This window comes from Chlorocebus sabaeus, chromosome 26, assembly GCF_047675955.1.
Source record: "Chlorocebus sabaeus isolate Y175 chromosome 26, mChlSab1.0.hap1, whole genome shotgun sequence".
Taxonomy (NCBI): domain Eukaryota; kingdom Metazoa; phylum Chordata; class Mammalia; order Primates; family Cercopithecidae; genus Chlorocebus; species Chlorocebus sabaeus.
This window is the reverse complement of record NC_132929.1, coordinates 34,537,970-34,550,856: the sequence shown is the minus strand read 5'-3', so window position 1 is coordinate 34,550,856 and position 12,887 is coordinate 34,537,970. Positions and strand designations below refer to the sequence as shown.

Sequence of the window (12,887 nt, the reverse complement as noted above, 5' to 3'; positions counted from 1 at the left end):
TTTTACCTCACAAACATAACCAGACTAGGGTGAAACAATGTGGCTTATATTGACATGAAGACTTTTACAAAAATACATACAGTAACAAACGATCAAAAGGTGTATCTTTACTGTAATAAAGCTAAGTCTAGTGTTACAGAACTTGTGTATGGTAATCTCAAAATCACATTCAGGCATTTACAAGCATCACACATACACACACACACACACAAAACAAAAATGCGAAAGGAAATGGAACCTTAGCTTATCTTTTCCCAGTTTGTTCTTTTTAGTTGAAGAGACCCCTAAAACAAGAAAACTATAAATAAAATACCAAATGAAATAAAGTTTAGATTGTCAGGTTCAAAAGCTACAGGAACTCCTACAAAACGTAGTCTATGTCAGTTGGCATCTTACCATTCAAGAGAATTCTAAATTAATGCCGCACATAAATCAAAAAACAGGAACGCTTACAACAATACAATGGAGTCACCCCACACTACACACATGAACAAATTAAATGAATACCCTATACTTCCTGGTATTTTTTGAATAATCAAAACTTACACTTGGGTTAAGAAATACCCTCTGTAAACATCTACTATAACCTATTTAAGAACTGTTGTGACAAATCTCTTTCTGCTGCACTGAACAGATATTCCCACTACAGCACTGACACTGTCTCTGATAAATTATCTAAGGACAATAGTAAAAACATTCAGCTTCTTTTTAAATGACCAACAAGCCAACTCCATACAAAATCAGACGCGTCTGTATTTCAGCTGTTCCGCGGACTACGTTTCCTTGATCACAGCAGCAGCAGGCGGCTCCCTAGCCGTCAGGGCTGACTTAGCGCCCTCCAACTCCCCGGGTCCGGGTTACCTTCATCACTCCATTGTCAAATCGCACTCCTACGCCTCGGTCCTCAGCCCCCATCCTGAGACTCTAGGCAGAGTCGGAAGAGGGAGAGAAATCCCCTCACCCACACTTCCTCACTGTAGGCTGTGGGTGTGTCGGTAGACGTAAGCCTTGCCCAAACACAAATCGTCTGCGGAGACCCAGACCCTAAATCACCACTGAGCCAGAGATAACCGGCCGGTCGCCGACCCCAGCCTTCCGCGGCCGCAGCCCTTCCTCTTTCTCCCCTCCAGGCCGGCCCCTCCCCCGTTGCGCGCACGCGCGGCCTCCAATGGATCCCCTCCCCCCTGTTCCCCTCACCTTAATCATTAGCCACCCTCTTCTCTTCCAGGGTCCGGGAATCACTGACCCAGGAAGGAAGACAGAAATGTAAGGCGTAAAGAGTAATGCGTCGAGAACCAGCGATCTGCGCCTCAGACGTCGGCCTAACAGGCCCCTAGAGTCAAGAGCAGTGTCTGTCACCGCCACCAAAACTGTACGTGCGGCAGCGCCTGGACTCGGCCCAGCTAAGCCGGCGTGGGTTCAGAATGCCTAATTTGGTCCCACAAGAACTCCTTCTCTGAAGCTGCGGGCGTTTCTACGCTGCGCAGACCGAACACCTCCTCGCCGTCGCCGCCACTGCCGCTGCTCCCCTACCGCCGCCGCCGCCGCCTAACCAATTCCTCCCCTACCGAGGAGAGCACGACACTAGGGGCCTTTACGACAGTTCGGAAAGTGAGAGCGCAGTAGCCTTCACGCCTCCATTAACATCTGTTTGTTTCTGCGCTTGCTCGATTCCCGTTTCTCACCGTCCCGCCCCCTCGGTCCCGGCCCTCCCCCTTTGTACTGGTTTTATCAGTCTGTTGGCGAAACTGAAAGGTGTCACAAAGCTCATTATTTAATTTTCTTTGGTAATTATGCGTTCAACATTTAAGCCAAATCTTGACTACATCTTGGTTCATTTTTTCGTAACTAAAAATTAACTACAGAAATTACTATATCTACCAGATACACGTAAACAAAAACGTCATGAGTTAGTGTCTTTCACAACAAATGATACCCATATCATATGCGCTAATTACATAAAGATCATGGCACCTCACTGTTAATGCTTCCGGAATCAGATCAAAAGTGGTAACAGATACCTCCTGCGAACTCGGGCTGTACAATCGCATAAGCCTCCTTGTTTGTTTTATAAAAGTCAGTAGATAACAAATGCGTCATTATATGCATTAGGAGGATAGAGAGAGGATGAGCCTTAGAGTCCATCAGGCAGACTTCCTTTCGAAAGTCCAGTGATGCCACTTAAGAGTTCTCTGATTCATGAGATCCTTATAAATCTTAGTTTCCTCCTCTATAAATTGGGAAAACGTATTGACCTCAAAAGGTTCTTGTTAGATTAAATGAGACAGTTTATATAATGCTCTGAACATTACTCGCCACTTAAGTGTGCACTAAACATTAATTCTCTCCCTTTGCCATCAACTCATCTTTTTCAGTACTTTTTTTGTTCACTCATATTCTTCACATCGTTCAGCAAAGAAATGATTTTGGCCAGGCGCGGTGGCTCATGCCTGTAATCCCAGCACTTTGGAAGGCCGAGGCGGGTGGATTACCTGAGGTCAGGAGTTCAAGACCAGCCTGGCCAACATGGTGAAACTCCTTCTCCGCTAAAAATACAAAAATTAGCCTGGTGTGGTGGCGCACGCCTGTAATCCCGGCTACTCGGGAGGCTGAGGCAGGAGAATCGCTTGATCCAGCATGGTGGAGGTTGCAGTGAGCCACGATCAAGCCTTGCACTCCAGCCCAGGTGACAGAGGGAGACTCCGTCTCCAAGAAAAAAAAAAAAAAAAAGGCCTGGCGCGGTGGCTTACGCCTGTAATCCCAGCACTTTGGGAGGCCAAGGTGGGCGGATCAGGAGATGGAGACCATCCTGGCTAACACGGTGAAACCCCGTCTCTACTAAAAATACAAAAAAATTAGCCGGGCGTCGTGGCGGGTGCCTGTAACCCCAGCTACTCGGGAGGCTGAGGCAGCAGAATCGCTTGGACCTGGGAGGTGGAGGTTGCAGTGAGCTCACGATTGTGCCACTGCACTCCAGCCTGGGTGACAGAGTGAGACTCCATCTCAATTAAAAAAAAAAAAAAAAGAAAAAAGAAAACACAAATGATTTTAAAATTACAATAATAATCGAGGAAAGCAGACTGGGTGGGGAAACTAAAAGAGCATTTGATTAGGATTTTCCTCAATCCTCCTATTTTCTCACTCTTAAATGTAGAATTTTGCCCGGACTATCTTATCTTCCCCTATGGTTTTAACTGTTACTATCTCATGACTTCTCAAACCTGTATTTCCAGCTCTAACCTTTTTCCTAAAGCTTTTGACCTGTGCTTTTCAATTAGGTAGACACCAGCCACATGTGGCTGCTGAGCATTTAAAATGTGGCTAGACCCCCTCCTGTTCTCCCTCTCCCCTCCCCTTTTCCTTTTCCATCTCCCTTCTTCAAAAAGAAAAAAAAAAAAAAGAAAAGAAAAAAGAAAAAAGTGACTAGTACAAATTGAGAAGTGCTTTAAGTGAAAAATCCATATCAAATTTCAAAGGTACAATACAAAAAAAAAAGACTTAAAAATCTCAGTACTTTTTAATATTTATTATATGTTGAAATAATATTTTGGATATATGGGGTTAAATCAGTGGTTCTGAAGCTGGGATGATTTAGCAACATCCGGAGACTGTTGGTTGTTACAACTCAGGGAGGAGGGGTGTGGCTACTGGCATCTATCCACTAAGATAGAGGCTAGGGATGCTGGCCTCTACGCAACAAAGAATTCTTTGGCCCAAAATGTTAATAGTGCAGTTGAGAAACCCCAGATGAAATAAAAGGGTGAGGGCTTGAACCCTGTTGGGATGCTGAAGGAAAAGAGTCAGCAGAAAAAAAGAGCGGAAAGATAAAGAAAATAAAGGGACGCTCAATGGAGAAAAATACCTACAGAGTGAGAGGAAATGAGATTTAAAGCTCAGATGGAAAGTTAGCCTTGGATAGGAGAAGGCACAGCCTTTCCACTGAAACAGATGAGAAGGAAGAAGACTGCAATTTAGGTATGTTAGCTTCAGGGGGCAAATTGAGGGCTTGTTCATTGAATGAACTTGACTTCCTTATGAAACATGAGGTGGGGCCATCTACTAAGATGTGAGCTTTGGAAAACGCTGGGTGCAGAGTGACTAGAAGAGATTTAAAAAATCAGAACAGTCACTAACATAATGGCAAAAAGGGCAACAAATCAAAGCCCAGAGCAGAAGAGAAGTGAGGTTGAAAGGACAGGTGTTTTGCAGTTGTATTTAGAGGAATAATGGTAGATTGTAGGGATAAGAGGCAGCTCTCACCTGAATTACACACATAACAACTTTCTGATTTCTATGCTTCTGCTTCCACCACTGTCACCACCCCACCCCAAACTCAACCTTAAGCCACAGTTAGAGTATGGCAGAAACTGATTAGACATTAAGTTGCTTAAAATATTTAAATGACCTTCCATCACCTTCAAGTTAAAATCCTTAGCATAAAATCCTTAGCAAATGAAGCCCTTCAAAATCCAGATTCTTCAGTACCACTTCATACCACCCCTAGCTCCCATCCTGTCCCCTGACCCTTCCTGGACCTCAGTGGACTTCTCAAGCTTCTTGTAGTTCTCCACGAAAAAAAAAAAATATAAATAAATATATATACTCTTCCTACATAACTATCAATTTTCCCCATGAAGCTAACACACCCAATTGCATTTGTACAATCACTTCTTTCCTCTCACGTGTTTCAGTGGAAAGGCTATCCTTTCTCCTATCCAAGGCTAATTCTTCCATGTGAGCTTTGTATCTCATTTCCTCTGCCTCCATGGGAACGTTCCTCAAGTGAGCATCTCTTTATTTCCATTATCTTTCCTCTCTCTTTTTCTACTGTTTCTTACCCTTCAGAATACAAACAAGGTTCAAGACTCACCCGATCTTAACTCCATATTCTTCTAGATATATGTCTTTTTCCATCTCTCTGCCTTTGCACAGTTCCTTCTGTCTCAAAATTCACCCCCCTTCTCCACATTTGCCACCCATGCTTTACCTGCGTAACAAATTCTTATCCATTGCTCCAAGCCCTCTTCCATGAAGCATTTCCTTACCTCTCTTCCCACCCCTTGAAATGGACTTAATCACTCCAGTTTTAGTACTGTCTTCAATCTTTATACATGCATCTAAGTATTACGATTATTTACATATATACCTGTCTCAAAACTTAAAATCAGAGAAAATGTCTCTCTTTAGTAGAAAAATAGCACTCAATAAACATGTATTGAACTGTACTGAATAAGAAGAATGGAATTCTAATCTCAATTTTGCCACAAGAAACCAGAAATCCTTAAATCACTTTAAATATCTGAAAATGAATTTTACTCACTTGTGGAGAGATCAAGGTTATCCAAATGCACTGCAAACCAAATTCTGCTTTCCTAAAACTGCAGCCAAATAATGTTTACCAAATTAGTCTGCATATATGGGCCAGCAGTATCTAACTATCTGCCTGGCAGGAATTTGGGGAGTTTGGTCTAAACATGGAAATACTGGGCTGAATTAGTGAGACACCTGCAATCAAAGGGAATAAGAAAATTTCTACAAACTACCAAAGTCAGAAGGAAAGACTGGTATGCCCGTCATCCACTGCATACTTCATAACTATATAAAGTCTGCTAGTTAGAGTAATTAATTATATGGTCAGCTTTGTGAGCTCTTTGGAAGAAATGGAGAAAAGTTTGAAGATTTAATGCAAGAGTTAGGAAGATCTTGGGAAATTCTTGAAAGTATTTCGTGAACTATTTCCTCAGATGTAAAGCTTTGGAAATAATTAAAAGGATCTCAGAGATGAACTAGTCAGAACACTTCGTGATTCAGAATATTTTATTTTCTTCTTGGCATGTGAAGATATCACTGGAACTTGAAACTGAATGAAAAATGCTATAGACTTCATAACTATTGATTTAGTTGAGGTAGTACAGCTCCTTATTAAAATTTTCTGCATGTGCTGGGTGCGGTGGCTCATCCTTGTAATTCCAGCACTTTGGGAGGCTGGAAAGGGCGATCACCTGAGGACAAGAGTTGGAGACCAACCTGGCCAACATAGTGAAACCTCATGTCTACTAAAAATACAAAAATTAGCCGGACGTGGTGGTGGGCACCTATAATCCCAGCTACTCGAGAGGCTGAGGCAGGCAAATTGCTTGAACCCAGGAGGCGGAGGTTGCCGTGAGCCGAGATTGTGCCACTGCACTCCAGCCAGGGCAACAGAACAAGACTTCACCTCAAAAAATACATATCTAGATAAAAAATGATTTCAGGCTATGTGATTGGAAAGAAACTATTTTTAAAGATTATATATGTAGCATATACTACATATAGTACTGTATAATCTTTATTACACATACCATTCAGGACATAGGCATGGGCAAAGACTTCATGTCTAAAACACCAAAAGCAACGACAGCAAAAGCCAAAATTGACAAATGGGATCTGATTAAACTAAAGAGCTTCTGCACAGCAAAAGAAACTACCATCAGAGTGAACAGGCAACCTACAGAATGGGAGAAAATTTTTGCAATCTACTCATCTGACAAAGGGCTAATATCTAGAACCTACAAAGAACTCAAACAAATTTACAAGAAAAAAACAAACAACCCCATCAAAAAGTGGGTGAAGGATATGAACAGACATTTCTCAAAAGAAGATATCCATACAGCCAACAGACACATGAAAAAATGCTCATCATCACTGGCCATCAGAGAAATGCAAATCAAAACCACAATGAGATACCATCTCACACCAGTTAGAATGGCGATCATTCAAAAGTCAGGAAACAACAGGTGCTGGAGAGGATGTGGAGAAATAGGAACACTTTTACACTGTTGGTGGGATTGTAAACTAGTTCAACCATTATGGAAAACAGTATGGCGATTCCTCAAGGATCTAGAACTAGATGTACCATATGACCCAGCCATCCCATTACTGGGTATATACCCAAAGGATTATAAATCACGCTGCTATAAAGACACATGCACACGTATGTTTACTGGGGCACTATTCACAATAGCAAAGACTTGGAATCAACCCAAATGTCCATCAGTGACAGACTGGATTAAGAAAATGTGGCACATATACACCATGGAATACTATGCAGCCATAAAAAAGGATGAGTTTTTGTCCTTTGTAGGGACATGGATGCAGCTGGAAACCATCATTCTTAGCAAACTATCACAAGAACAGAAAACCAAACACTGCATGTTCTCACTCATAGGTGGGAACTGAACAATGAGATCACTTGGACTCGGGAAGAGGAACATCACACACCGGGGCCTATCATGGGGAGGGGGGGAGGGGGGAGGGGGGGAGGGGGAGGGATTGCATTGGGAGTTATGCCTGATGTAAATGACGAGTTGATAGGTGCTGACGAGTTGATGCGTGCAGCACACCAACATGGCACAAGTATACATATGTAACAAACCTGCACGTTATGCACATGTACCCTAGAACTTAAAGTATAATAATAATAATAATAAAAAAAGAATACTACAATTTTCTTTTTCTTTTTTTTTTTTTTGAGATGGAGTCTCGCTCTGTCGCCCAGGCTGGAGTGCCATGGCACAATCTCGGCTCAATGCAAGCTCCACCTCCCAGGTTCACGCCATTCTCCTGCCTCAGCCTCTGGAGTAGCTGGGACTACAGGCGCCCGCCATCTCCCCCGGCTAGTTTTTTTGTGTTTTTTTTTTAGTGGAGACGGGGTTTCACCATGTTAGTCAGGATGGTCTCGATCTCCTGACCTCGTGATCCGCCCGTCTCGGCCTCCCAAAGTGCTGGGATTACAGGCTTGAGCCACCGCGCCCGGCCCTACAATTTTCAAAAAAAAAAAAAAAAAAAGAAACAGATAGAAAAGATAGTGATTAGACACAGCCCTTTATCCTACTACTAAACTGTTTTGCAATCAATGCAATCATAGATTCTGAAAAATTGAAGAGCTATTTAGTAGAATAACCTCAAAAGACAATATACACTTATGATGAGTACTTACCAATTGAAAAATTTCCATTTGTCTTTGGAAGGCAACTTTCAAGATATATTTGAAATATCGAGAGGCCGGGCACGGTGGCTTATGCCTGTAATCCCAGCAATTTGGGAGGCCGAGGTGGGTGGATTACCTGAGGCTGGGAGTTCAAGACCAGGCTGGCCAACATGGAGAACCCCTGTCTCTACTAAAAATACAAAAACATTAGCCGGGCCGAGCGCGGTGGCTCACGCCTGTAATCCCAGCACTTTGGGAGGCCGAGGTGGGTGGATCACGAGGTCAGGGGTTCGAGACCAGCCTGACCAACATGGTGAAACCCCATCTCTACTAAAACTACAAAAATTAGCTTGGCGTGCTGGCGGACGCCTGTAGTCCCAGCTACTCAGGAGGCTGAGGCAGGAGAATTGCTTGAACCCAGGAGGCAGAGGTTGCAGTGAGCCGAGATTGCGCCACTGCACTCGAGCCTGGGCAAAAGAGTGAGACTCCATAAAAAAAAAAAAAAAAAATTAGCCAGGTGTGATGGCACACGCCTATAATTCCAGCTACTTGGGAGGCTGAGGCAGGAGAATTGCTTGAACCCGGGAGGTGGAGGTTGCAGTGAGCCGAGATCATGACAAACAGAGCAAGACTGTCAGAAAAAAAAAAAAAAAAAGAAGAAGAAGAAATATCAATAACTAATACTATCTCTGTGACTCTTTCTAAAAATCAGAGGTAACAAATTATGGACTAACCAGGGGAAACAGAATGCCTGGAATTTTGCAGATGAGCAAAACTTCAAATATTCTGATAAGTTTCTGGTTATCAGCCAAATTCTGGGCATGTCTGAGGATATCTCATTCTTTCACAGTATATTTTTATGATAAAAGAGTAGAAAAATGAAAGTGAAAGCTACCATCCACCATTGGTGATGTAAGCCTAGAATCCCAAGTGAGGAGTTCCAACTGACTGGTAACAATTCTCAGAAATAGTTTAGTCTGTTAATTACCAGTATTTTTATACGCTTGGTCAAAGTTAGTCATAGGTTTACCAGTAGGCATTTTCATTAAGTTGTTAACTCTTGAAATGCTTTTGCAATGCTGTTTTTAAAATTCAGAATTTTTAATGCGCTCACCTCTATTAGCAATTTTTTTTTTTTTTTTTTTTTTTTAACAATTACAAGTTTCTGGCCAGGTGCAGTGGCTCACATCTGTAATTTAAATGCTTTAGGAGGCTAAGTTGGGGCAATCACTTGAACCTAGGAGTTCAAGACTGGCCTGGGCAAAATAGTGAGGCCCCATCCCTACTAAAAATCCAAAAAAATTAGCTGGATATTATGGCATGTGCCTGTAGTCCCAGCTACTCAGGAGGCTAAAACAGGATAATCACTTGAGCGTGGGAGATTTAGGCTGCAGTGAACTGTGAACATGTCACTGCACTCCAGCCTGGGTGACAGAGTGGGACCCATCTCAAAAAAAAAAAAAAAAAAAAATCACAAGTTTCTGATCATTGAAAAGTTAGCCTGGATAACCTCCAAAGTGCCTTAAAGTTCTAACATTTCATACTTTGCTTCAGACCTAAGTAGATTTATGAGAACCCTATATTACAATTTCAAGTGTGATTTACATACTGGCTACTTAGTTGCAAATTCAGAACAGGAAGTAAAGACACTGTGATGCATTTGCTTGTTATTATTTACAGATCATGCAAAGTTTTCCAAAAGCATTTAAAAGTTTCTCTAAACTACATTAGTATTGGTTTTAATTGCACAAACTAATACTTGATTATGATTTTAAGTTACAGGATTGCAGAGACTGTGCTTTGTTTAATTAAAAGATTACATAGTACGGCCGGGCGTGGTGGCTCACGCCTGTAATCTCAGCACTTTGGGAGGCGGAGGAGGGCGGATCACCTGAGGTCCAGAGTTCGAGACCAGCCTGACCAACATGGAGAAACCCCATCTCTACTAAAAATACAAAATTTACCGGGCGTGGTGGTGCATGCCTGTAATCCCAACTACTCTGGAGGCTGAGGCAGGAGAATGACTTGAACCCGTGAGGCGGAGGTTGCTGTGAGCTGAGATCATGCCATTGCACTCCAGCCTGGGCAACAAGAGCGAAACTCCTTCTCAAAAACAAAACAAAACAAAACAAAACAAAAAACCAAAAAAAAAAAAAAAACACGCATTATATAGTACATTGTTCTCAGGAGGCTGAGGCAGGAGGATCATTGGAGCCCAGGTACTGAGAGTTGCAATGTGCTATGAACGTGACTGAATAGCCACTACACTCCAGCCAGAGCAACACAGTGAGACCATGTTTCAAAAAAAAGAAAGAAAAGAAAATATTACAGAGCACATTAAAAACACTGATATATTGGGGGACTATTCAGATATAAAGATATAGAAGAAGAAGAAAGAGAATAAAATGAAAGTGCCCATGGGCTAAAAGCAAATTTTAAAAAGTTATTTGACAACTTGAATTCAAACACCTTTAGTAGTCAGGGCTTCTGGTAAGATTGTAATTATTTCTGACTTTTGACAGAACGTAAGTCACTATTATGCAATAGAAATTTGTAAAGATTCGAGATTTTAGCTTAATATCTTAATTTTAAAATTTGCTTAAGTATTTTTAAATTCTGAAAATATCAAGTGATTAAGGTTGATGATCACGAAACTCTGAAACTCAATCTATTTAAATTACACAGATAAGAAAAATCTATTTCAAACTGTTCACTAATTTAGAATTGAGTTAAACTAGGAAAGAGTGCCACCTACTGAATCAAAATTGCTTAAACATCTCAACATCAAGAACATTTTGCAAAACCTGTAAAGCTCTAGCATTTTTTTCTCAAAGATGTACATTTAAGATAATCTTCATACAGCAAATATTATTTTATGTAATGAAATTTTCTTTTTCAGTAGAAGATAACGGACTAGACTGGCCACAGGTATTTATCATCCCAACATCACACTGACAAATGAGAAAGGAATTAAAAACGTACAAAACAAAAACAAGAAAATGGGAGAAGGTCATTAGCAAGCAAGTTATTCCACCTAATATCTAGAAGATAAAAATCAGAGGACTAGTGATTGTTATAGCAAAGTAAAAAGGCTACACCCGACCGGGCAGGGTGGCTCACGCCTGTAATCCCAGCACTTTGGGACCCGAGGCCGGCGAATCACCTGAGGTGGGAAGTTCAAGACCAGCCTGACTAACATGATGAAATTCCGTCTCTACTAAAAATACAAAATTAGCCAGGTGTAGTGGTGCACGCTTATAGTCCCAGTTACTCAGGGGACTGAGCCAGGAGAATCGCTTGAACCCGGCAGGCGGAGGCTGCAGTGAGCCAAAATGAAGCCATTGCACTCCAGCCTGGGCAAAAAGAGCGAGACTCTATCTCAAAACAACAACAACATGGCCGGGCGCGGTGGCTCAAGCCTGTAATCCCAGCACTTTGGGAGGCCGAGACGGGCGGATCACGAGGTCAGGAGATCGAGACCATCGTGGCTAACACGGTGAAACCCCGTCTCTACTAAAAAATACAAAAAACTAGCCGGGCGAGGTGGCGGGCGCCTGTAGTCCCAGCTACTCGGGAGTCTGAGGCAGGAGAATGGCGTAAACCCGGGAGGCGGAGCTTGCAGTGAGCTGAGATCCGACCACTGCACTCCAGCCTGGGAGACAGAGCGAGACTTCGTCTCAAAACAACAACAACAACAACAACAACAACAAAAAAGCTACACCATTAACTACTGTCAAACAAGGCTGCACCAACAAGCAAGCTGCTGTGCTTTGCAGAATACAAGACAAACTACGGACTCGAGCCAAAGGCAAGCGAGGTTAAGAGTAAAACGTAGAAATGAAACCGGAAGAGATAAATCGTAAGTCTCTCTGGGCACAGTCCAGTGAAACTTTTTCACCACTCTCTCACCACGTAAAGAAAATGTGGCATCTAGGCCTTTAAGTCCTAGGCTAAAAACAGGAGTAGGGAGTTCTGTAAAGAAACAGATTGAGATAGTTGAGAAGAACCAGAACAGCTGGTGAGACAGGCAGCGATAAATACTTCACATTCTAAGATGTATAGGCCCCACTTGCCCACACATGCCTGGCGGTAGGCAGCACCCTTCCACACAGACATCACACTTAGGGTTTTCTTGGTTTTGGTTTTGGTTTTTTTTTGAGACAATGTCTTCCTCTGTCACCCAGGCTGGAGTGCAGTGGCACCACCTCGGCTCATTGCAAACTCCACCTCCCGGGTTCAAGCAACTCTCCTGCCTCAGCCTTCCGAGTAGCAGAGATTACAGGTGTGCACCACCATGCCCAGCTAATTTTTGTATTTTTAGTAGAGACGGGGTTTCGCTATGTTGTCAAGGCTGGTCTTGAACTCCTGGCCTCAAGTGATCCACCTACCTCGGCCTCCTAAAGTGTTGGGATTACAGGTGTAAGCTACCGCGCCCAGCCACATTTAGTTTTCATTAATGCACTATGTTTAAAAATACATTTATTGACAACCAAGAAATGCCAGATAGGTCTGAGCACGGTGGCTCATGCCTGTAATCCCAACACTTTGTGAGGCTGAGGTGGGAGAATCGCTAGAGCCCAGGAATTTAAGACTGGCTTGGGCAACGTAGCGAGACCCCATCTCTACAAAAAAGAATTAAATTAAGAAATGTTGGGCCGGGTGCTGTGGCTCACGCCTGTAACACTAGCACTTTGAGAGGATGACGTGGGCAAATCACTCAGGAATTCGAGACCAGCCTCTACCAAAAATACAAAAAATTAGTTGGGTGTGGTGGTGTGTGTCTGTGTTCCCAACTACTTAGGAGGCTGAGGCTCTGGATTGCTTAAGCCTGGAAGATGGAGGTTCGGTGAGGTGAGATCGTGCCACTGCATTCCAGCCTGGGCGGCACAGTGGGACTCCATCTCAAACACAAACAAAC

General features: G+C 42.8%; 1 protein-coding gene across 10 annotated transcripts in view; it reads right to left on the bottom strand.

Annotated features, from left to right (window-relative positions):
• Nucleotides 1-12,887, bottom strand: part of RNF111 (ring finger protein 111) — a 169,222-nt gene that overhangs the window by 110,631 nt on the left and 45,704 nt on the right. For 4 of the 10 annotated variants that reach the window (XM_008016433.3, XM_008016435.3, XM_008016438.3 and 1 more), the window contains exon 1: nt 1,198-1,587. The exons of 1 other annotated variant lie outside the window; for it this stretch is intronic. The gene's annotated coding sequence lies outside the window, so the exon portion shown is untranslated. Of the gene's footprint in view, nt 1-861; nt 1,131-1,197; nt 1,588-12,887 lie in introns of those variants that run through there. 5 more of the 10 variants (XM_038010034.2, XM_038010036.2, XM_038010035.2 and 2 more) reach the window with 4 other exon arrangements.